General features: G+C 39.1%; 1 long non-coding RNA gene across 1 annotated transcript; it reads right to left on the reverse strand.

Annotated features, from left to right (window-relative positions):
* Nucleotides 1-362: 362 nt before the first annotated feature.
* LOC136238034 (uncharacterized) lies at nucleotides 363-20272 on the reverse strand. Its single transcript, XR_010692732.1, has 3 exons — nucleotides 20167-20272; nucleotides 3901-4081; nucleotides 363-563 (listed from the first exon to the last, which is right to left on the reverse strand). It is a non-coding gene; the product is annotated as an uncharacterized lncRNA (long non-coding RNA).
* Nucleotides 20273-23812: the final 3540 nt, after the last annotated feature.

The following is a 23812-nucleotide window of genomic DNA, read 5'->3' on the forward strand; positions in this document are numbered from 1 at the left end:
GAGAACAAAGGGGCTCGGATAACTGAGGGTCCACTGTACAGACTTTCCAAGAATATTTAAAGCTAGAATGCCACATTCAACTGCTTCTTGGCTTTGTGACTGTATACTGTATATCTACAACTGACACAAACCATGAATTCAGAATAAACAAGCCTGCATCTCAGACATAGCCAATGTGCTGTACAGCATATGTCAAATAGACATATAAAATTATTTGCACACTTTTAACATCAAAAATTTTTCTAGAAACACTTTTCTGCTGTTAAATATGGCAATACCAGCTGGTAAAGCACAGTTGATAGTAGAATAAATAACTGTATCAGTTCCGGCTCTAATAATTGAGACATTATAAACATCTTGGATAATGATGTCACTATTCAAATTATGTTCTCCAGGCAACAGGTACAATTGTGTGTTAGAGGTGAAGTACTCATTGATATTATCTACAAAATGTTGGAGAATGTAAACACTGTTGTTGTCCATGGTGGAGTAGTCATCATCCATAGGAGTCACATAGTAGAAGGTGCCAGTTGTTGAGTGTAGTAACGACAATAGTACAATGGCTACAGTAAATGAAATCACTTTGTAAAACTGATGGACGAATCTGAACCTACACCACTAATGGTCTATATAGACTGGCACAATATCTAACAGTTATTTATATACATAAGTACACAAAAAATTGGAATTTCAAACTAGAGTAGGGACCATAGCACATCAAAAAAAGTACTGAAACAAGCTGGAATACTGCACGATATTAAATCACAGTAAAACAATAAGAAGTGTTATATCCCTACTGTGCTCAGGATAATGGAAATGCACAGTGCAGTGTGCAAAATTACGTCCAGACACCGGACAATTTCCAGTCAATTACACCAGGTGTCAGGCCATAAATGAATTTGTCCGGAAATACTGCCTTTTCAAAGTTGATAGTGTTACAATTGGGCTAGGAGGGAGGCCAGACATGATGGTAGTGACATGTAATTAAGTTATGTATTTTTGGTTTGTACTGACCACAAAGGCATACCCAAGTTAACCTCTGAGGTTACAGAAAATTGCATTGTCTTTGCAACAACCGGCCATGCGCGGTTTGAGCATGCGTGTGTTTTGAATAATAAAACGCAGTACGCAGGTATTGAAGCCGTTCAATTCTGCGTCAGTTTAATCATTGTATAACCAGAATTATACACACTTTTACGGCAAGTATGCCAAGAATGGTAGGATCATCACTAGTTAGCAAATACCAAAACCCTGTATTGCACGCATTTTATTGTTCAAAACACGCGCATGCTCAAACCGCGCATGGCTGGTAGTTGCAAAGACAATGCAATTTTCTGTAACAGTTTGCTGTGTTGTGCCAGCCTACTTGTATCAGTCACCTGTACTGCAGTAGTAAAATGTATTTATAGCCTGATTACAATTAGTAGCTTTTACTTGTGGTATCCATGATCACCTGCACAACCAGTTTTTAATGAACAAGGCATCAGTGCATCTGTTCGTATTAGGGATAGAGCCACTTTATATTCTAAGCCAGGTAGTATAAGCGAAGTTTATGACCATATAGCTATCATTCTAAGGCAAATAAAAAGCATTGACTGAAGTCCTTTCCTACAAAGGCCTGATTGATTCCAAAGAAACCCTTTCATGTGGCCAGCAGCTACCCTTTAAAATGCTGCACTATCAGTGAATGGTTGATAAGTAATCAGCTCTACAGTACATATATTGGTGGCCATGGTAGAAACACAGGAAAGGAGATACAATAAAAGTTAACATGTCCGGTCAAATTGCTTGATGTCCACTCAAATTTCACAATGCCCTGACAGTATGACAGGACATGTCTGAAAAGTTATTTTGCACACTGCAGTAGGGATATAATACTTCTTGTTATTTTACTGTGATTGAATATCGTGCATTACTCCAGCTTGTTTCAGTACTTTCTATCGATGTGCTATGGTCGTACTTGTAATCTACTATTGATTCGATCACTAGTGTGTGTGTGTGTATGTGTGTGTGTGTGATGAGCGGTATACCAGTAATGTAATATACCACGGTATGCTTATTAAACCGGTGCAACGATATTCAAAGTTTGACCACACTGGTTAGGGATGAGCTTATTTTGCTTTTTTTCCACCTATTTTCTTTCCAGTAATTCTTTTATTTTTTAACCTATTTTGCTCAATATTTTATTCGAATATATTTTCTATTTTGCTAAGCATCAGTAAAAATATATTGCAGTATCTCGAGCTTACGATACAAGCATGTGTGACTGCTCTATTAGAATAATTTGTACATAGTGACTGCTCTATTAGAGTATCTTGATTACAGGTTGTCCTAATACTATGTGTGACTGCTCTATTAGAGTATAGTCACCATTTCCTATATTACATGTTGTCCTAATACTATGTGTGACTGTTCTATTAGAGTATCTCGATGCTTTTCATACAAAATGTGCTGTGCCCATTTTTCCCAATTTTCCAGCATTTTGCTCTTTGCTTTTACAAACGTATTTTCCCAAAAAAATTTCTGGCAAAATTGGTGCATCCCTAACACTGGTACACCAGATATGGCAGGATATGCCCGGATTCTAAGTTAACTTGTTAATCCAGTTCATCCAGTTTAAACAGGTGAAATAACATGGTTGCAGCATGCGTAGAAATGTCTTATCTTTGTAAAAGGAAGCGTTTCTCAGTAACTAAGGTGGCGAAAGTTTGATTGTTATGTGGAGGGGCTGTTTTAACTTATTTATTGTGTGGCTTCCAGGGTGCCACCATACCAGGTGGCAAAAGCCTTATAACAGCAGCTGTCAACACAATGGATTCATCACCATCTGACACAACATCTCGATCAGTACAGCCTAGCAAGTTACAACTGGTGTTGACGCCAAGCGATTTACAACTGGTGTCGAAGCCTAATACCACCTCACCGGTGTGGAAATATTTTGACTTGAGTGTGATGAGCAAGGACATTGTAAGAGCAATGGTACCGTCATTAGTCGATTTTGTAATAATGAAGTGATAGCAAAAGGAGGCAATACAAGTAACTTGAAATCTCACCTTCGTGTGCATGACCCACTACGTTACGCTGAACTACAAGACAGTTCAAGATGAAAAGAGTAAGAAATTAAGGCAAGCAAATGTACTGATGAAGGGCAACCAACTATCACCAGTGCATTGGAGAAACTCAAGAAATATGATCATTCATCAAAGAAGTAGACACAACTAACTGACTCAGCAACATACTGTCTTGCAAAAGATATGCTTCCCAAGTATACAGTTGAAAAGAAAGGTTTTCAAACCCTCTTAAGGACATTTGATGTACAATACCAATTACAAAGTCGAAAATATTTTTCCAACACTGCCACACCTGCTCTTTATGCTTCAACTAGAGAGAAAGTGTCTGATAGTATATCAGTTACTAAGCATTATGCTGCCACTGCAAATCTGTGGTCCAGTGTAACAACTGCCCCTTACATGTCATACACCGTGCATTTTATAGAACAGGAATGGAATCTTCAAAGTTGGTGTCTGCAAACTCCTTTGTTCCACAGAATCATGATGCTGACAACCTTGCTGATGTTATGGCGGAAACCCTTGACGATCGGGGTGTAATCAAGTGTGCTTAAAACAGACAATGGAAGTAATATAGTTTGTGCCACTAAAGAACGTCTTAATTGGAATCGTTTAAGTTGTTTTGGGCAAAATCTGCACATAACATTAATTTTATGTTTAATGTGAACTATTAATGTTATTGGAAAATGCACTATATACCGCCACACCATGGTATTATCCATATACCGGATACTGTCTGTAAATTTTTAATACCACCCAGCACTAGTGTGTGTGTGTGTGTGTGTGTGTGTGTGTGTGCGCGCGCGTGCGTGCGTGTGTTAGCTTCACTTACTGACGGAAGGTGTACTGGCTTCTTCAACATCTTCTGTTGTTTCTTCCTTGCTCTTCTCACCACTGAACAAACAATTCTGATAGCTCCTTCTCCTCATCTGCTGACTCATCAAACAGTCATAGCAACTTTGCTGGAACCAAAGATGTTGTCACCTTGTCCAAATGGTGTACACTCATCTTTACTGTAACAAATAAAACAAATTCAGCATCTTTGATATTCTTCTCACACGTTAGACACAAAGAATTTACAAACTCATGCCACACACATGCATGCACACACCTACTCTGCCTGCATGTTAAAACCTAATGGCAGGGTTTAGGATCTGAAGAACTGGAGCAGGCAAAGCACAACTAGGTTGAATAATACTATCAGTGATGACAAGTATAGTCATTTGTGTAAATTTTGCTCCTCTTCAGACTGCAAACTGAATCATATCAAATGCATACGTGACTGGATTTGTGAAAAGAGGGTCTTCTACATACACCCAGCTGTATGAACTCAGAAGACCGGAACTCACTGTTCAAGGAGCATTATTAACCCAAAAAATTCTCCATCTACTCAGCTATGTTGGTGCTCACTAATGACCAAATTTCAAGTCAATAGCCATTTTCAATCTGAAGTTATGAGTTGCCAAATTTGGTAAATTGGATGTGTGTGGAAGACCCCCTTCTCACAAATCCGGTCACATATAGAGAACAATACACACTGTAAGTATGTGGTTTCACTATAAATCAACAAGCTTTAATCACAACAATGTATATGTGTGGCTTCGGTATTCAGTGAAGAAGCATGTTGGGAATTATAAAAGGTAACAACTTTAAACAGGCTGTAGGACCAGGTGTCCTACAGACCAAGACTTAAGGTAAAGAACCATAACTTCACAACCAAACACCACTTCCTCAAAATACTTTCAAGGTTTGTAAAACTCACCTAGCACAATCCAATATCTCAGGTAATTGAGTGTCTGTGTGAACGTATAGCGTATAGTTTCAATCACGTATTACCATTTTCAACCTGTTTGATGACACCCACTGGTTAGATTATGCTGATTTTGCACTACATGTCGTATAGCTCTGTGTCGTTTCTGCAGTAAAGAGTTCCCTCAATCTTCGTCCATTGTCAGAAAGGAGAGGATAGTTCACGGAGTTTAACTAAGTATATAGTGCTGTGAGCTCAGAAACGAAGTCAGAAGGAATCCATACCATAATTGAGTTTTAATAGATTTATTCCTACCAATTTATGCATAGAACTGTATGAGAACATACAATCACACTTCAAGTCTCCAAGAGTCATCAGTGACTACTACAGTAATCAGGGTTCTGCACACACTGGTTGGCGGTGGTTCAAAGAGACCAGTACCTCTAAAATCCGACCAGTACCCTTTTAAATCTGACCAGTACCCTCTTATATCTGACCAGTACAATTATTACATATATCACTGATACACATGCAATATACTCTAATATAACACACAGATACTCTAATACAACACACAGTTATCAGTTCATGCTAACTTTAGACCACCACTCAAGAGCTTCTGAGCAGAACCCTGAGTAAACGATGCAAATATTCGCATAGAATCATTGCATGGACATGATGTTAGCTATTAGTTTGCAACTTTGGAGGTGAATAGCGGCTCAACGGTACAGAATAGAATTTTATGGTTTAAAATAATTTTTCCTCCAGCTGAATAGCTATTGAATCGTGCATGTGGCATCTGAAGCTGAAGTCAGTGCATTTAAGCAAGAATCTGACACACCAGCTATTGGGAGTGCAGTCAAACCTACCAATACATGTGTCGTATATGATAAAAATGGACCTCAGTTATGAAGGTGCACTAATTTCTACAACTGCACCAATTATTGTTGTTGGAGACTCAGATGTTTCCAATTCTGACGAACAGACTGAAAAATGGGTTTGCCTTGACAAAGTTATCCTTAGTGAGGATCACTGTTAGGCCACTTCAACTAAATCTTATGTTTCTCGGGCCCGACCGACCCTAAAATGTAAAAATTATGTAAATTTTATATATCACGTGAGTTAGTAAAAATGGCGTCGATGTATTTTTGGCCGTCTGTGTCCATCAAGCGAGGGGCTAATCTTATTGTTGCGAGAAAGGTGGTCAGAGCGGAGTATGACTGGACATTTGGTCACTTGCTTACAGTAATAAACAGTTCTTGGTTGAATGCGAGCGTTACACGTGTTGCGGTTTCGAAGAACGAGCAGTTTGTTGATCCTGTTCATGATCTACCGCTGGATTCTCCGGTTCAGTTATGTCAGCAGTATGGAAACAATATCTGTTACTACCTGGCACCCCAGAATACCGTTGAAGAAAGCAGTAAACATCGCAAAAATGCCTTTGAAGTTTTAATGAGCAGTAGCAAAGAAAGGAAACGTCCAGGGAAGGCAGAAACTTCAGGTACACACCAGTTTAAAAGTTTATTAATTATTTAATAAAGTGTTGTATGTTTGCTGATAAAAATTGTGTGTACATTTGTAGCCGTTCTTCGTGGTGACCAGCAAGTGAGGAACAAATTGATAGATTTGCTTGAGAACATGAAAGTTGGATGGGCTCCAGACTCAGTAGAAACTATTGGGGAAAGATTTGTGAAACAGTTGTCAAAATGTTCTTTGGTATTTAGACCCTCATCATGAAAAGTTTTCTTCTAGAAGTATTTACCTCCCAAGTGAGCTAAGCGAGTTTCAGGGGTTCAATGACTGGAAGAAGAAAAAAATCAAGCAACCCAGCATAAGTAGCATGGATCTAGATTATCACATTCAATGTTTGAGCACTACATTGTCTCAGCCGTGGATAACTAGAAGTGAATATTCCAATATAAAATCTTATGTGGAAAAGCTTGTGGATGCAATGTACCAGTACAAGTCTTACCTCGACAAAAAGAATGAAGAAATGAAGGAAGTCCATAAGCAAAGTGCCATTAGAGTTGCTTCAGATGTTCTAGAGCTTTGCACTATTCCTGCTGCTAGGCTTGCCACTATTGATAAATCATATAGGTGTATTGCAAATGCCTTGAGGGACAAAGAAAATTATGAAGCAATTTGTCTTAATGAGCTTGCACCTACTGATCGTTATCAGCGGAGACACTGGCTTGAAAATATAAAGCTACCATTCCAAACCATGAGATACCGTTACCCTTATGGTAACCATTTGGGTGTAGTTACCTATTTATGGAAAGTCGGTGACCCAGTGGATGAAACAAAGGCTTCGAGACTAGTTTCCAGTCTGAACACAAGTCACAATCTGTATGCTTCACGAGAAACGAGAAAGGAATTTCTTGATTTGTACTATTCATTGACAAAAGTGAACAAGAGTGTGTTGAGGAATATTTACAAATCACTAGTTGGTGATTGTTCTGCTGCAGCTGCAGTAGCTGAAAGTGGTATTGATGAACGGGTGGCAGAAGCATTACTTTGGCTTGACGACCCAGAGTTTTTCTATGATCTTAGGAAACTAAATGGCAACCCTGGTTCCAGCAAGTTTAATGCGTTTTGGGAGGAGCTTGGCTTGTATATTGAGGAATTGACTCCAGCTGTGGATGACAGACGGCATTCTGAAATACCTCATATGCCTGTTGCTATCTCATTACGTCATTTGCTGGATATTGTGAGGTCTAGGATAGAACAGAAACATCCTGGTGATGAAAGTAAGCTTCAGGTACCTTCATTGGAGTGGTTACGCCTTCAATTTTGGCCACGTAATCCATACTCATCATCTTCGCTACGCCACACTGGACAACTAGATTTGAAATTCGGGGTCCAGGTTCAGCAGCTGCGTCATGACCATGTTGATTCGCACTATGTTAGTGTTGTACTGCGATACTTGAAAGAATTCTGCATGCAAGAGAGAGAATTTGCAACCTACTTATCTATAGATGACAAAGCAATCATCCCGATTGGTGAACCAGGTCTCCCTGTTTCCAGTGGCGTGAGAGGGCATAACCAGTCAATTGTGCTGGCAGATGGACCTAGTCCTAGTGCTTTGGATCATGACTTCCACATTCATGGGATTGTTCCATCTGTTACGTTTGCAGTCACCATTCCTGAGTCAGCTCAGGATTCCTTCTATTCTGGAAGAACATTCGTTGGTCTAAAGGACAAGGTCACACAACCTTCTTCACCTGTAAGACATGCCACAGAATTGTCATTTCTCCTTAAATCGCCTGTTTTTGACAATGAATCTGTGGCAAACAAGCCCATACTTGTCATTGTAAGTGATGGTGGGCCAGATCACCGTATTAGTTATGTCTCAGTTCAGTTATCTATGATTTGTCTGTTCCAACCACTAGATCTTGACATGCTTGTGGTTTCACGTACCTGCCCATATCAATCATGGCAGAATATTGCTGAGCGTGTTATGTCTACTTTGAACTTGGCTTTGATGAACATTGCTCTTGCTAGGAAAGAAGTACCAGAAGAGTTTGAGAGACTACTCCGTAACAAAAATACTTTGGCTGAAGTTAGAGAAGTTGTTGCTCGTCATCCAGGTTTCAGTGAAGCTCTTTTAGATTCATTGCAGCAGGTATTGTGTACCTTATCCCAACGATTTAGCTCAATGGAAGTAAAAGGAGAACCTGTGAAAGTTACTCAAGCTTGTACTGGGGTTGATATGAAGCAATTTTGGGAACAAATTTTTGAGATCCAGCCAAGTTTGTCCTATGAAAAAATCAATAAGAAGGTTCTCTCAGAGCCTGTCAATGAACACATACGACAGTTTATGGCTGCACACTGTAGTACGACAAAATATTTATTTCAACTTAAAAAGTGTCTAAACCCAGATTGCCTTTACTGTACAAACCATCCTGTCAGACTACCAATGCAACATTTTAAACTACTATCTTTTGTTCCATTGCCTCTTAGAAGTGGTGAAAAATATGCTAGATTTGCAGATATGTATGGCAAGGCTGTAGATGAAAGTGATTGCCCATCTACCAAACCTGCTTCACGCAATGAGGAAGTTGATAAAAGAAGAAAAGCCATCTTGGTTAGTAGTAAAGTTAGATGTATTATGACATGCAATGAGTGTTTTAAGCCACGCTGCGTCTACTCGAAAAGCAAACTCACCAAGGCAGAACAAGTAGCTTTAAAGGAAGTACGGGAGAGCAATTTGTACTTGTGTGGATCATCAATTTTCATACCCGATTCTCCTTACTATGACAGTGTCTGTGTCAAAGAAAGTTTAAACTGCGGAGACCCAATTGAACTGTCATACTATTCTGCTGCATTGGTACGCTTTCCGTTAGTGTGTTATTGGTGTGGGATGCCCGAAGAGTCACTTGTTCGAGATGCTGAGTATAAGGAACTAGAAAAGAATTTTCAAATAGTTCATGCTATTTGTATGCTTTGCAAGCATGATGGAAAGGAGCCATTTACCAGACATCCTTTGAATGCCCCAAAACGGAAAAAGATATCTTAGCTATGTTAGATGATTATACATTTTTTATTATTTTTATTTTGTGGCATAGTACACTGTGTTTGCTTGAATCTTTTTGCATACATGCAATGATACTGTGTGCTTGATTTGTTGTGGGTTTTTATTTTTTATTTTTTTAAATCTACCTACCGACCCTAAATTTGCTGATTTTTGCCCGAGAAACATAAGATTTAGTTGAAGTGGCCTTACTATACAATGTAATAAACTACCAACAATGCTAGAGGTTGATGCAAAACACAGACTAATTGCAATGCAATGCACAAAACAATTGCATTTAATAGCGGGTACCACCCATTTCAATTTTCCGCTCCACGCATAATAATTAGTCCCAGATATTTCTTGTGGAAAAAAGGATAGGGGACAGAGACCAGTAATAAACTTAAAGGGTCTCAATCAGTTGGAGAAGACATATACGATATAGATGGAGATGTTCACCTCAGTGATGAAGGTGCACTAAATTCTACAACTGCACCAACTATTGTTGTTGGAGACTCTGATGTTTCTAATTCTGACAGACTGAAAAATGGGTTTGCCTTGACAGAGTTACCATGAATGTAAATAATAAAACCATTTTACTTGGTGGACATTGTTTAACAGACAAGCACATGTCATGTGCACAGGCACTTTTGTAGAAACAGCTCCCATCTATTAACGGGCTCAAATCAGTTCTTGTTGCAGAGAACATGGTAAGCCTTCAAGCAGAGTACAAAATATACTGGTTTGTGGTAACCACTACATATTTTAATCCACAATGCAGCACTCCGAAGACAGTCTATGATTCAGCTTTCCAGGAAGTTCTTTTGTCAATTATAAAAGCTTTAGGTAGAGTACATGAGAAACCACTAAAAGTATCAATCATGGACACAGAAACACAGCCAACACTTAATGACTGTGGTATATTTGCTATTGCAATGATGGTCACTATTGCTTACGATGGTGAACCTTTCTTTGTAATTACCAACACTCAGTGATGTGTAACCACATTTCACACAAGTGTAGCTAATTACTTTAATAGTATAATGATAAGTACAGAGGTTTGTAGACATTTTACAATTGCAGAAAAATCCAATGGACCTGTTCCAAAGAAGAAATGTTCTGGCCTTGACATACTGTTAGGGGATGACTACACCAATGGTAGTGAAGATAATGAATCGGATTCTGATCCAATATTAAATGAGGTAGACCTGTTTTTCAAGGAAAGGCCTATTGATCGGGAAGAACCACCTTTGGTGTGGTGGAGAGAGAATCAGCACAGGTTCCCTATGATTTCCAAAGTAGCAAGAAGGTTTCTTACCATACCTATTACTTCCACTCCTTCAGAACGAGTTTTTTCTGCCGCAGGGTTAACTGTTACTCGATTACGCTCTTCACTAACACCTGAACATGTAAACATGTTGGTTTTCTTAAACAAGAACAGTTAGACAGTTAGCAAACTGTGATAGTAGTTGGCTACTTGTACTTGTAGTACATGTTAATGTTGTAGACAGTAATAAATATTATACTATTTTTCTATGTAATACATTGCTAAATATTCATGTAGCAAATATACAGTAAATGTACAAGTTTCATCTTCTCTAACTCCTAAATGTCTTCATGGGTGGAGACTGGTGGCTATTGGTCCTTGCCATGTCAGCTGCTGAATAAGCATAATAAGTGTGTGTACACATGGTACAGCATTACAAGTGACCAAAAAATTTAATACCTGGTCTGGCTATAATTAACCACTACATTACTCAATTAGCTTTATAAACTAACACACAGTAAGAACAGACGAATACTCGGATATTCGGTACAACAGGAAGTAATTATTCGGTCAGCAATTACCACTATTCGTTTGAGCCTTATTAAAGACCTCAACGGACGAAACGATTTCCAGGAATCAAATGCAGAAACAAGTAAGAGCAGTGGGAAGATATATGAAGGTACTAAAGGTAAATGAGGAGGCAAGAAGAGCAAATGGGATGTAATTCTAACTTTGCAGAAAGAGCTGGATGTCCATAAAGGAAATCCCAATTGCCGAGGTCTACTAGACAATCTACTAATTTAGATTTAACTTCATAAAAAAGCACCTCAAGCATCAGTACCTGAATTTCGCTGACATATGCAGGACTATCGGTGATCAAGAAATTGGACAGGTTGAACAGAAACTATAATAGCATTACATGCTGCAAATGAATTATTGTGCAATTTCAAAGGAAGTGAATTTGTGACAGAAGCAAAACAGGATCACAAGCTTCTCTACAAAGCTTACAAGAGAAGCTTATAGATTGACATCATTAGCTGCAATAAGGAAATTCAACATTAAATCTGGACCAACAGGTACGATTAATGATATTTATTGTTCAACTATTTAACTAAATATTGTGTTATAATATCTCAACGGATGAAATGACTTCCTTGCTAAAGGAATTGAATGCAGAAACAAGCAAGAGCAGTGGGAAGATAACATGATACAAATGGGAAGGTACTAAAGGTAAATGGAAAGGCATGAAAAGCAAATGTGTTGCAAGTTTGCAGAAAGAGCTGGATGTCTCTAAAGAAAACCTCAATTATCTGCTAGAAAACTTAATCTACTAATTGAGATTTACCTTCACAAGAAGAGCACCTCAAACATCAGTACCAATTATTAACTCAATCATACGGATAGACATATGCAGGATTATACGTGATCAAGAATTTGGACTGGTTGAACAGAAGATGATATATACTGCAAAAGAAATGTTCTCAAAATTTGAAGGAAGTGAATTTGTGACAGAAGCAAAACAGGATTGTAAGTTTCTCTGCTGATAAGAGAAGCTTATAGATTATCTCTCTTAAGGAATTCATGAACAGTTTCACTATGGCAAAGCCATTAGCATACCTCATAATTTGCTGGATGATACATGGTTTTTGATGGCATCATTATCTGCAATAAGAAAACTAAGCATTACACCTATAGCAAAAGTTAAGATAAATGATATTTAATGTTTAACTACTTAAATAAATTTACCACTAGCTCCCAATACACAGCAATAGTTAGTTACCATACAGGTTGGCAGAACAAAAGCAAGAGCGTAATCACTGACCACACGACAAAACTACTACCAGAGTAAGTGTCTATGTCATCCACTGGACAATAACCTCCTGCACTGATATTGATAGGGGAAATTCTCCATCCTCCACCCACACCAGCAAAAAACAAATAGAAATTGTTACCATATCATGTTCATTGTGTATTACTGATACAATAGTAACCTGACTTGTTACCAGTTTCAGGATTATATTGTTATAGATGTCCTCACAAGATGATCCAGTATAAGTCATCCCACAATATACCCTGGTGGGACCAAATAATATCCTGACTTGTCCTGACCCGCAGGATTCATATTGTAGATCTGCTCACAAGACCAAGAAAGAAGGGAGATGGACTCTGACAATATTCATACCGATCAGTAGCCATCACCAGTTCCTTAGTGAGGATCACTGTTACAATGTAATAAACTACCAACATTGTTAGAGGTCAACGCAAATCACAAAGACTAATTCTATTACACAAAACAATTTAACTGTAGGTACCATTTCTATTGTCTGCTCCACCCATAATGATATCCACACCTACCAGACAAATGCTAAAAAAAGCATGAGGGACAAGCCTGATCAAAAAGTTAATGTTTTATGAATGTGGATTAGATAAATTCTCAGGCAGAACATTTGTACTTCCACTCATTCCTACCAAGATCAAACTATACCGGAATGGAAGAGTATATGCAGTATTTCTCATCAACCTAATACAGCTCTTGAAACATTTAAACAGTTAACAGTTCCCACTATATATATAATTATAACTTAGCTATACGTTAGCATTAAAACTGAGTTGGATGCCATATGAATAATAAATAGAATGTCAGATCACCAGGAGTACTCGCACTGATACAATGTCTGTGGGTTAGCGGTGTCAGGTTTGATGAGCTGAAGACCTCAACGGACAAAATGATTTTCTTGCTAAAGGAATCGAATGCAGAAACAAGCAAGAGCAGTGAGAAGATACATGATGCAAATGGGAAGGCACGAAAAGCAAATAAGTTTGCAAAAACAGCTGGATGTCTACAAAGGAAACTTAAACTGCAGAGGTCTACCAGAGAATCTATTAATTGAGAGAAAAGCACCTCAAACATCAGTACCAATTATAAACTCAATTTCACTGACATGTTCAGGACTATCGGTGATCAAGAAATTGGACAGGTTGAACAGAAACTATAAAAGTATTATATACTGCAAATGAATTATTGTGCAAGTTCAAAGGAAGTGAATTTGTCATACGTAGAAGCAAAACAAGATTGCAAACTTCTGTACAAAGAAGTTTATAAGAGAAGTCTATGGATTTTTCTCTCTTAGGGTTCAAGAACAGCATCACTACAGCAAAGCCCTTAGCATGCCTCATAATTTGCCGGATAATATACGGTATTTGATAACATCATTATCTACAATCAGGGAACAAAACGTTACACCTGGACCAAAAGTTAAAATCAATGACATTTAAAGTTTAACTACCTTGCTGATTTACTATTTAAATTGTATCAATAGCTCCTAATTCACAGCAACAAGTTAGTACCCACAAAGGTGGGAGGTTTACTACCAGCACATGGACAGTTGTACGATACATGTCAATGGTTATCATATCTTTAATCAGCAAGTCAGATGTGTTGACAAAGACAGATGATCAATATATAGTAGCCATCAACTGTTTGACCTTTGATAAACATGATGGGTACAAGAGTTGTAGCTCTAACCACACAATGTCCATATCATAGTGGTCACATATGGTGGGTTGTTACATATGTCCATAATTAGCAATGTGGTTTTCTAATGTTTGAAGAAATGATTATGCAATATATGGTACTGCAACATCCCAGTCAATATTCAACTCAACCAACAAAATCAGATGTTTTGTTTTACGTATGAAATGTTGGACAGTTACAACAACGGTTATCATAACGTCCAAGGACATGGAAACTGATAATATTCATACCGATCAGTAGCCATCACTACTTCCTTAGTGAGGATCACTGTTACAATGCAATGAACTACCAACATTGTTAGAGGTTGATGCAAAACACAAAGACTAATTCTAATGCACAAAACAAAATAATTGCATTTAACTGTAGGTACTAGCCATTTCTATTTTCTGCTCCACAAATGATATTCACACCTACCAGTGGCAGTTGTGGAGACAAATCTTACACCACAGAACTTTGTGTCCCAGATGTTTCTTGTGGAAAAAAGGATAAGGGACAGAGACCAGTAATAAACTTAAAGGATCTCAACAAGTTTGTGAAGACAGAACACTTTAACATGGAAGCTACTAGACCTTTTGCAGCCACATGACTGGATGGTTAAGATGGATCTGAAAGAAGCCTACCCCCAGCTTTCTATCCACCGAGACTATTAGCATCTCCTAAACTTCTACAAATCCCACTGTCTTGGGTTTTTAAGGACAAAAAATATTGCCCTTAAACTGATCTCACAATACGCACCTTCATCATGGTACCTTGGCAGCATTGGTTAGGTATAACAAACACTGCCTACCCTCTGGTCTATCAGTAGCTCCCAGAGTGTTCACCAAATTGTTGAAGCCAGTGGTGGGTTTCCCCTGAGAAAGACTGGTTCCATCTGATCATATAACTGGACAACACACTCATGATGCATCAGGACAGAACTCAGTTCGAAAAAATTACACAACTGACCTGTGAACTGTTTGAGAGCCTGGAGCTAATCGTGAACCAGAAGAAATCCAGACTAACTCCTACCCAAGAGATAGAATTTCTGGGCTTCTCTTAAGCTCCACAATAATGAGAATGTCATTCCCTACCGAAAAGTTATGGAAAATTCAGCAAAATGCTTGGCGAATCCTGCACCAAGCATCTGTCTCAGTGAGGGAAACAGCACGGTTTGTGGGAAAGACAACAGCCATCATGAGAGCTATCCCACTAGCCCCACTGCATCACCGAGCTCTCCAAATGCAAATAAATTCTGTACTTCACAATGAGGAGGAAATTTTGGACAAGTACAACACATTTGCTGCACTGAACTCAGCCAGCAGGGTAGACCTGGAATGGTGGGTAGTTCTTACAACTCCAATGGGAGCACTGGTGTACATGTCTACCAGACCTATCAATAATACTGCATTCAGATGCATCTAACCAGAGCTAGGGAGTGGCACTGAACAGACAGTCCAACACAGAGGGCTCATGGTCTCCTAAGGAGGCAACTCACCATATCAATTATCTGAAGTTGTTTACTTGCTTCCTAGCAATCAAAGCATTTGGGAAGAGTTCGCAGAATATCACAGTCTTACTATGAATGGGAAACATTACAGCAGTAAGCTATATAAACCAAAAGGGGGCAGTGTCCAGAGCTCTGGCAATAACAAGCTGAAAGTGGTGCACAGAGAGGAATATCACCCTCCAAGCAGAACACCTTCCAGGTCACTTGAACTCACAAGCTGACGAGGAGTCCAGAAAAGTGAGGAATCGCTGTGACTGGATGCTGAACCAATCAAGTGTTCCAACAGACAGAAGCAGTAATGGGTCCACTGAAGTGGACCTGTTTGCATCATGCCCTGACAAGACAGTTCCCTCACTTTTACAGTTGGAGACCAGACACAGAAGCGATGGCAGAATTGGGTAACCATTCGAGGGATTGCCAACCGAGCCTGATATATTGCAGCCTTACCAAGCAGTGAGGTCAGCATTAATAACACCTCTATGGAAACCCAATCATGGTTCCCACTAGTACTGGAACTTCTGGAGGACTATCCTTGGAGGATTCCCCAACAACCAGACCTGGTACCCATGCCACCGGGACACAGGAATTTCTGATGCTACAGTATCCCAGTTGATCGCCCAGCCTATCTCAGGCAATCTTACACATCATGAGGAATTTCTTCGCAGGGTTCAGACCTCATGCTTGCATCATGGAGAGACAAACCCAACTCCAATTATGGTACCTCATTAATGGGCTAGCTGGTGTCAGCAGAGGGGTCTTACAGAAAAGGCTATAAGTACCAATCACTGAATGCTTATCGTTCAGCAATATCATCTACCCATAACTATGTGGATGGAGTCAGTGTGGGAAGTCATCCTACAGTGACATGGCTCCTTCAAGGTGCATTTAACGCTAGACCACCACAACCAAGATACGCTTCCTTCTGGGATGTTGGGAACACATCAAAACTCTAGGTGCTAACAAGGACCCAAGCCTTAAACAACTAACATTGAAAACAGTGATGTTGTTTGCACTGCCTAGACAATCACGTTCAGCTGGCCTATCCCAGCTAAACTTACAGACTAGATCCTTTAAATCAAAAGGAGTGGCCTTCCAACCAACCCAACTGGCCAAACTGAGTAGGTCATCAAGCCTATAGTAGACTTCTTCTTTCCAGGTTTAGCTGAAGATATTAATATATGCTCTGTTACAATGCTAAGGGTGTATGTGGAGAGAACAGAGAGGTTTTGGGCTGACATACCAAGTGATTCTAGATTTCAACTTTTTCTGTCATGGATAGAACAAAATCTAGCAGTACTATCCGCTAGATGGTTCAAGAGTTTCATGGCAGAAGCTGGTATAGACATCTCAATGTTTAAGGCACACTCCATAAGAGGGCCATCATGCTCTATTGCTGCAGGGGTGGGAGTTACAACAAATTTATTCTAGATGCAGCAGTGGTCTTCGAGGGCATCTTCCAAAGATTCTCACTGGAAAACATCTAAAAAATGGATGGTAAATTCATGTACACTTTGCCAAGGATGACTTCTTTCAGCCTCACCAGCCACAGAAACTTGCATAAAACTTATAACCTTTAACAATAAGCAGTACTGTATTTAATTAAGTTGTACAGAAATTTATTATGGGCTTCCTATGGGGAATTTTATTTCTCAAATTTTGATACTTTTGGTTTCCCGTATTTCAATAAAAACTGGATGAAAGGTAAAGTGCATTACGAAGTACGAAGCATTGGCTATCACGTACTAGAACAGCAGCTTGTAAAACATTTACTGAATGCCTTTGATCAGCAAAACTATGTGTGAAAATCAGCAGGTTGGTAATGGCTACTTGTAAGCCCGACGATACCGATGGCAACTAAATTTGGACACAAGCAACATACATTATGTATTCTATGCATACCAAATTATGAGTGATTTGACATAGCCATTATGGAGACATGGTACAAAGTATCTGGCTTTGTCACAAAAGAAGAAGAATGTGTTGGGTAGAGCAAGTGGTCATTCAACAGATACCATTGCATGGACATTGTTATATCAGCCGGACCAGGCTACTAACTACAACTGAAATTGCACTACTTTGTAGTTGCATTACTTGTACTTGCATAAAAATTAAATGAGCATATAAGCACAGCCACTGTGGAATAGAGAGCTGCACTTTTCGAGGCCTTCTGGACCATCGACTAATGGAGCAGTGATGCATATGCTGGACAACATAGGAATTACTTGACACATTGCAAAAAAACGTTATCCTTTTAGCTAACTACATGTCAGTCCATGCACATCATACTATGTAGTCACCCCCTGTAGTTGGCAAGTAGTCAGCCCTTCCCTAATGCACCCATAAAGGTGCAAAGTAGCTAACCGAGACTATAGCCAGCAAAATGCACAAATTCCAGTGCACAGTTTTGGTAAATGGTTTGTTATGGCATTTGAAGTCATCAATAACACATTTTAATAAGAAAGTTTCATAATGTATTAGTAGTATACAAAAAATCAAATCAATCATAGCTGCATTAACTAGCTAATCACATGCGGGGTTGACTGCAATTCTGTGAAGTTAAATGTCACACCTACTGTTTTCTTTGCTTCAAATGGCTAAATCAATCTTCCTAGGTCTGCCAGCTCACTCCAAACTGTACAATGACCATTGCCTTAGCTGATTAAACATACCATTTTTACAGTGAGTTCGCTTGTCGACACTATAGTGCTGCATCATGTGCGATTATTAGCTAGACAATTAGGTGTCACCTCCCACCCACACTGCAAATATAGATACCCAACACAGGCCTTAATTTAATTTTTAAGGTGCTGAGGCCTTACATATTCACAAATGTACAGACAGAGTCAAAATTGTACAGACATGAGCTAGAGGAACACTTTACACTGCTGGAATTGGAATAGAGAGTTTTCATTGAAAGTTTTGAGGTTAAAGGGGCAATGCACTGTTTACATGCTGTGTTATGTTTTGATGTATGGAAGCCACTTAACCCTTGTCCAAGACCAGCTGGTTGCATTGTGTATCTTGTCAAGTTCATGTTGCAGGTGGTAAAGTACAAGCATCACATGATTTTATTGGGCCCCAAAATAATCAGATGTTGTAAACAGCATTGTCCCTTTAAATACAACCACATAGCTGCAACATGTCACCAGACTGTGGTCATAACAGCTGTTGGTGATAGCGGTACACAAAGGGGAGGTGGCATTGGTAAATCCTTGGGTTGGGAAAATGTAGTATCTCCTAGCAACCAAGTGACAGCTATTGTTAGCACTGCAAACAAACATGTACACATCAGCTTTTATGGTACCACTATTCGTTTTGCAAGGACATGTGTGTCTGCCCAAAACTAATTATGTGTAGACATTGTGCTATTTGTGTAGATTTTGTCCATTGCCACACGTTAAGGCCTGCAACATAGCTATGGTGTCCGGAATCTGAAAACATATTCTACCTTCAGAAAAAAAAAGTGGCAACAATGTGAATTAAAGTAAATCAATCCTTAACTAAGCTGCAACTACCTTGTAGCACTACCTCAGGCAGTTTCAAGCTTCAAGGAGATTTCAATGCGCGCTACACTATAATTCCAACTGAGATGGCGTAAAAACCGGAGTAGCAAGAAACTACGCCACTTTGATACAGGTAATCACCATAACCCATATCTTCAACACAGATATTAAACTATTTCGTTAAACGGTTTAGGAGTTACGGCCCATCGAAGTAGAAATTCACAAAGTCTTCCAAGTTGCACTACTTTAATCAATTTGGTTAACGTAAAAGCCAGAGTAGCTAGAAACTACCACTTTGGCACAGGTAATCTCCATAGCCTGGTGCATTTTCTACACAAATACGAATAAACTGCGCATGGTTTCGGAGTTTATAGAGTAGTGGTGGTAGTTATGAGACACTTAACTTCAAAGCATTGAAGTTACCTAAAACTGTAACCCTGGCATTTCACACTAATACTATGGAAAAGTGTACCCATAAATTACATTAACCTAAAAATTCAAAAAATTTCCTGCTTTGTGGTGGTCTGTATGATAATTTTTCTGGAACACTGTAGATGTGTGTATTATGAGACATATGGGGGTATTATGAGACGCTGTGCTTGAAAGTTGACTATTTCATATTTAATTACGGTAGATTTCATATGTAAAGGGTAGCAGGGACACTGTAGACAGTCGAAAAAGATTAGTTGACTTCATATGTCTACTTTACATCTTTGTACTCTTAACTACATAGTGAGTGGCACAAAGAGAATCATCGACAGTATGCCAATATGATGTAGTAAATTTAAGGAACTATATCATCCCATAATTAGCTTTGTGGTTGACTTCTAATCACTATCTGCGATAATCTGAATAGGTACTATCTCTTTACTCCTAAATCTGCAGGATTTAACCTGCTCAACTGGTTTTAAGCTATGCGACCCATATTACCCCCTGTCCCACAATACCAGCCTCTACTCTACAGCCCATCAAAAAATTCACGAAGTTACTCCAGTCACGAAGTTACACCCGTTTACCTTACAACACAAAAATATTACAGTATTTTACCTGCTAGAGCAACTAAGAAGTAATTCAACCGCGTGATTGTCCATCAATGGAAGGATTCACCAAAGAAGCATGTAGAGTAGTGCGCGTTCAATAGAATTCTACTGGGCAATCTGGGCATTAAATAGAAATTTGTCTATAAGAGTTTCGAACTATCAGTCTATGATGTGGCTGCAGGCAAGTCCAGGGTAAATTTTACCTAATTGCAATGGTTGGGGATAGTATTTTTTAATTCAACGCTACCAAAGAGTTGGCCGTTTCTCTGATTGGCTTCCGTAGTGTTAGATGTGGCTGTGATGTGGGGTTCCCGGCTAAGCTCTCAGGTTCTTGGCCTCCTTATTTTTACTTTATGTTGATAAAGTAATCCATCATAGCATCATCGATGACATTACTCCTAAAAAAGAAATTGTTTCTCTGCATGATCAGCTAGCTACTCCTCCAAGGAAATCTGTCCGGGCCTCAACTTTATAAGTGGTCAGCTAGAGTGTGGCAGCTGAATAGGCAATCGGAAACAGTGGAAATGGAAAAAACCGGAAACGGAAATGGACAAATCATATAACTGTACCCTAGAGTAAAGCCCTTGTTTAGTGGCCATCTCTTAAAGACCACCTTCTTATAAAGACCACATTGTAATTGGTGGCTAAAGACCGCTCTGTGGTCACCTTTGATAAAGGCCACCTCTTTACATGGTAATATTTGGTAAGCTTTAAACATGTATTTCATGACTCATACCCATGTCGAGCTCTTTGTCCATACTTCACTCAAGTCATATACCATCATCATGCACTTAGCTATAGTTTGTACCAGCATAAATGATGGTACCAGAATGTGTCATACAAAAAACTGAATTCCACGCAAGTAACACGTAGCTAGTAGCTACAGTACAAACCTTCTGTATCAACGAGCAGCCTAGTCTTTCTAGCTGTTTTGATAAAGTGGTCTGATGTAAGATGTTTGGAACCTAGCTATTATTGCAATGTGAAAAGGTGGTCTTTGTAAAGAATTGATCTTTATAGAAGGTGCCTTAGCTATCTTTGAGATCTAATTATAGCTAATGTGGTATTTGTACAGGGGTGGTCTTTATAAGAAGGTGGTCTTAAGAGGTGGCCACTAAACAAAGGTTTTACTATAGGATACATTTATATGACAATTTGACCATTTCCGTTTTCATTTCCACTGTTTCCAATTGCTCCAGCTGAATACAAATCCACTGAAATGTAAGCACCTTTGCATTCCTATAAACGTCTTCCAACTACACAGTATCTAGGAATTCAACTCTTACTGTCTTACCAAAATGCAAGTTGAGCATTTGGCAGCTAGGCAATCCGTTCTCCTAACTATCTATGACACACCCTCTTCTCATGATATGAAAACAGTTGTATATAAGTCTTGATTAGGCCAATCCTCGAATATGCTCCACTTGTTCACTGCCTACACACATGTACGGTTCTAAAGATATACATCACAACTGGAATCAATTCAGCAATGCGCTGCTAGTAGGCTTGCACTAATTTGCTGGCATAATCTAGGTGTGTGGCAGTGAAACCCTGATACCCTCAGATGGTCTAAATGTTCAGATTCCTGTAAGAACTCTAGTGGCCTTCTCTCCATATAGTTTAGCGGTCCATAATAACCTAGCTAATGATGAACAAATTTCCATCCTAGCTATTTAACAGGCATTTTCGATTTTCTGCTATATACCAACACATGCACAATCCTATCCACTAGGCACTAACGCACTCTATTATACTACAACTAGCTACCAATCCTTACTGTCATTCTTTTTTTTTTGTTAACGCTCCCTTTCTATTATGGAACTCTATTCTTTATTATTTTCTCCAATTGTCTTGCATTTCATTCTGCACTTTGTTATTTTCTTCTTGTGTTAAGTATTAGTTAGAGACCTGACCACGAAAACCAAAAAAGCTATGAATATCTGAGTGGGTGGTCTCTAACTGACTTAGAAAATGGTGTGGGTATAATAGATAGGTAGGGTTGAATAAAATATCATCATGTCATCATATCTTGGACAATATTGCACAAAATGCAAACCCACAATACATTGTTAAGGAAGCTCACTGATCTGCTATGCCTCCAGTGATCAATTGTGAGATTTGCAATGCTACTCAGCGCATCAGTGAGGTGTGCTGTGTGTTGGCTCCCTAAACTGGAGACATGGGATCTCATTTTAGAGAACCTCATTATCTTCTAAAGATCAAAAGGTTTTATATGCATACCATTTTCTAACTGTTATTTTTGTAGCTAGCTATGTGTCTTATCCATTGCAATAAATATTAACTTGTTCTCATGTGTATATGTGTATGTACTTTGTGTGCGGACCTTGTTAATAGGCTATTGCCTTCCCTGATTGCCTTGTACACATGTCTTTCGACACAATGAATGATCTAATATATGTGACCCAGTCTGACAAAACCGGGCTTATTGCCAAAGTATCGAGAAATGCCGGTTTTAAGTATTTAGTGTGTTGTAGCTCACCAATGGTTGAAGCTATGTGTACCAAATGTTCACACATTTTACACCAATTCCTTACCTTCCAGAGCATCCACTGTACAAGAAGCCAACAACTAAGTTTCCCGCCATTTTAGATAGTTTTTAAACCAAGGTTGACTGTATCAGGCGTGCTGCAAATTGGGTGGGAGGCAGGGGCCCTGGAAGGCGGACAAAATGGTGTTCAAAAATTGAATAGGAAGGCCAAGGTTTGAGCCATTGAAGTCTCAAAACTGGCTAAAATGAAAGGAAATTTACAGCAGAGGTACTTATTCAACACCACAGAGCTGTACAGCCACATACAGTCATTCCCAGGCTGACCAGAGCTCCATTAAGGCCCCAAACCACACGTACGGATCGCCACTGGGCTCAGGAAAAGCAGCCAGCAAAACCAGACCACTCAAGTCTAGCTGATTCTAAGTGTGGAATTAGATAGCTTATTCATGTAGCTGTGTGTCCTGGGTGAAAAATTAAATCTGCTGACATGGGCGATAAGACCGGTTTTCTCAGACTGGGTCACATATAGTGTAGAAGCTTCGCACTATAATTGGTCCATTCTAACCTATACCTTAATTCCCGTTTATCTGTTTAGGTGGATTTTTAATTCAAATAACTACCATTGGTTGCTTGATAATACGTTTTTACAGTCCAGGTGTTATTAGTAACCATGAATGATCTGTACTGGTTTCCTCATCTACTCACTAAAATGCATAGCACCAAGCTACTGTATAATAGCCATTATCACTAACCCTCTACTTGAAGCTAGAGTGATGGTAGACAAATGCATGCTTTATCAAGTTCAACTGCACCAAATCACTCTAAAGTGGACCTGCTAGGGATGGGAGTCCAATTCAATGTGGTTCACTACACCTTCCAACTGCAAGTAAAAACAGATGTGACCCAGCAATTTAAAATGATGACTATTTTGTTGGATTGAAGCATAGTAAAGAAGGCCAGACTCAAGAACAACTCCAGGTGACCCTAGGGCTTGAAAATTAACAAGTATACACATAAAAGTTATGAATAAATAATTCACCAACTTCAAAGGAATTGTAAGAATGTTGCTTTTAAGACTTCACTCGCTACTCTACCCTAACACCACAACAGAGCAGTAATCTTTCAACACCCTCTAGATACAACA

The sequence above is a fragment of the Dysidea avara genome, chromosome 1, assembly GCF_963678975.1.
Source record: "Dysidea avara chromosome 1, odDysAvar1.4, whole genome shotgun sequence".
NCBI lineage: Eukaryota > Metazoa > Porifera > Demospongiae > Dictyoceratida > Dysideidae > Dysidea > Dysidea avara.